The sequence below is a fragment of the Tupaia chinensis genome, unplaced genomic scaffold, assembly GCF_000334495.1.
Source record: "Tupaia chinensis unplaced genomic scaffold, TupChi_1.0 Scaffold143976_1, whole genome shotgun sequence".
Taxonomy (NCBI): Eukaryota; Metazoa; Chordata; class Mammalia; order Scandentia; family Tupaiidae; genus Tupaia; species Tupaia belangeri.
The window spans coordinates 18,701-21,513 of record NW_006203827.1 but is presented as its reverse complement, the minus strand read 5'-3'; the positions used below and the strand labels follow the sequence as shown (position 1 = coordinate 21,513).

The window sequence follows — 2,813 nt, the reverse complement described above, 5'->3', positions numbered from 1 at the left end:
GAGAGGAGAATGGAGGAGAAGGGATTGCGGCGTGACCATCCCCCCTGGGGGGTGATTTCTCGCTTTCTGTCTCTATGTCTCTCTCTGTCTGTCTGGTGAGCGCACGAGCCCTAGAGTGAAAATCTCTACAAAAAAAAAAAAAAATTAAAAAAAAACTCATGCCGGGCATGTGTGCATGCATGCCCAAAATCATGAGAAGAGAACGGAGAAGGAATTGTGGTGTGGCCACCCCCCCAGGGGGTGATTTCTCATTTTCTATTTCTCTGTCTCTCTGACGAGCACATATGCCCTATAGCAAAACTCTCTTTAAAAAAATTGTAGTTAGTGAAATTGTATTGCATTTGGGATTTTGTTAAATACATAGAATTTTGCTGTTCCTGTCACATATAAAATAGTAACTATTTGAAATAATACATACATCGATCTGTTTCACCACAATAACCATTTTACCTACATGTATCCCATAACATCAAGTTGTAAACCTCAAATATATACATACATACATATAAAAATATATATTAATAAACAGTGCTGGACTGGCCCACAGCATAGCAGTTAAGTGCTGTGCAAAGAAAGATGAATCCCACATGGTTGACTGCTGTTCAAGACCTGGCCCCAGCAGCTTGAAAAACATCTCAGGTGCATGTGCATGTGCATGAATGTCCACAATCCTCACACAATGGAGAAATGGAGGAAAAAGGATTGCAGTTTGACGATGATCCACTAGGGGGTGCTCTTTCTCTCTCACTAGCTTACACGTGTAAAATATTTGTTATTTGATTACAAAATACAGTAAAATTGATATTAAAAAAGGAGGGGATACTAATGAGAGTCCTCCTGACTGAAATAAAAAGACACCAGAAATTGGGCCAGCCTGTAGTGCAGTGATTAAGGTGGCTAGATTTCACATGGTCAACTGGGTGGTTTGAGTCCTGGACCTAGTAGCTTGAGAAACATGCCAGAGATGTGCACATACATGCCCGAAATTTCAGAAAGGAGGGAAAATTGGAGGAGAAAGAATTTCAAAATGACCAATCCCCACAGAGGGTATATTCTCACTCTCTCTCTCTCTCTCATAAGTGCCTGTACCCTCTGCCACTTTTTTTTTTTTTTTAAAAAAAGGACACCAGACATTAACTTGAAGACATACAAAGAAATTCATAACAGTGATAAAGGTAAGATTTATGGGATGAGTTGTGTCTACCAAAATTTATATATTGAAGTCCTAACTCAGAGAAAGTGACTATATTTGGAAACAAGGTCTTTAAGAAGTAATTAAGTTAAAATGATGTCATTGAGGTGGGACTTGTTAAAGTAAAACTTCAGAGGAGCAAGAATATGGCATATTAGTTAAGGTGCTGGACTACCACATAGCCAACCACAGTTCAAGTCCTGGACCAAGGGGCTTGCTTTCTCATTTTCTCTCTCTCTGACTCTCTCTAATGACTGCATATGCCCCATAGCAAATTTCAACTAAAAATAATAATAGATATAAATTAAATTAAATAATTATTTTTTAAGACTTCAGACTTTTTTCTCTTTTTAATTAATTTAAATTTTTAGATTTATTTTATAATTTTTTGTGAGAGGTTTTTGCTATAGGGCACATGCACTCACCAGAGAGACAAAGAGACACACACACGTAGAAAGTGAAATATCACCGCCCAGGTGGGATGACCAATCTCTTCTCCTCCAGTCTCCTCTTGGGATTTTGGTCATGCACACACAGGCGCCCATTGTGAGTTTTAAGTCACCAGGTCTGGGAATCAAACCACAGTGGACTACATGGGAGTTCAGCGATGAAACCATTACACCATCTGCTGATCCCATTTATTTTATAATTTTAAATTTACATTTGTCATACATTTTTTGTAGTGACACATAGCAAGTTTCAGATATTTATTAACAGTGTAATAAATATGTATCTCAATACATCAAAATGATTTCATGCATTTAGAGGAGAAATATTTCTTGATTAAATAGAAAATTATGTAGATGGCTTCTGGAAGACCTTCATCATAAGCAGTTTTATAGTGTAACATTTCATTTAAAAGTCTGGACCTTCTTTCTTCGGATTGCTATAATCCACATTCACTGAGTAAAACTGTATTGATCATTGAGACTCAGCTTGTTCCAGGGTTCAGGGTTATTCTTTCTGGCCCAGGAGACATCTGGATTGAACACTGCCAAATGTGTGAGATACAATGTTCCACCAGTACCTCCAGCTCCAATAAATATAATATTTGGGAATCAAACTTGGATGCTTCTTGGCCTGGCTTAGGATCTGGTGGAACATGTTTATGGTGAAGGACTCTGGTCCAAAAGCAGAGAACAAATCTGTCAGGCCAGAGACTCTCCTCCTGTCATATATCTTTTAAGGTAGCAACTAAAACTACCCACACAGTCAACTTTTTTTTTTAAGAGAGATTTTTGCTATAGGGCATGTGCACTCACCAGAGAGACAGAGAGAGAGAAAGTGAGAAATCACGCCTAAGGGGATGGCCATGATGCAATCTCTTCTCCTCTGTTCTCTTCTCAGGATTTTGGGCATGCACACCGGTGTGAGTTTTAAGTCACCAGGTCTGGTACTTGAACCACATTTGACCATATGGAGGTCAAGCGTTTTAACCACTGAGACTCCTGCTGGTCACCAGTCAACTTTATTTTATTTTATTTTATTTATTTATTTTAAATGTATTCATTTTCTACATTAATTCATTATACACCATCACAACACACAAATGAATTTTCCATCCAAAATACACTGTGCATTGGCTCAATCAAGCACATCAACATACATGTTCTCAGCAAAT

General features: G+C 38.1%; 1 pseudogene; it reads right to left on the bottom strand.

The window, feature by feature from the left end:
* Nucleotides 1-2,047: 2,047 nt before the first annotated feature.
* On the bottom strand, nt 2,048-2,296 carry LOC114005545 (cytochrome c oxidase subunit NDUFA4 pseudogene; annotated as a pseudogene).
* Nucleotides 2,297-2,813: the final 517 nt, after the last annotated feature.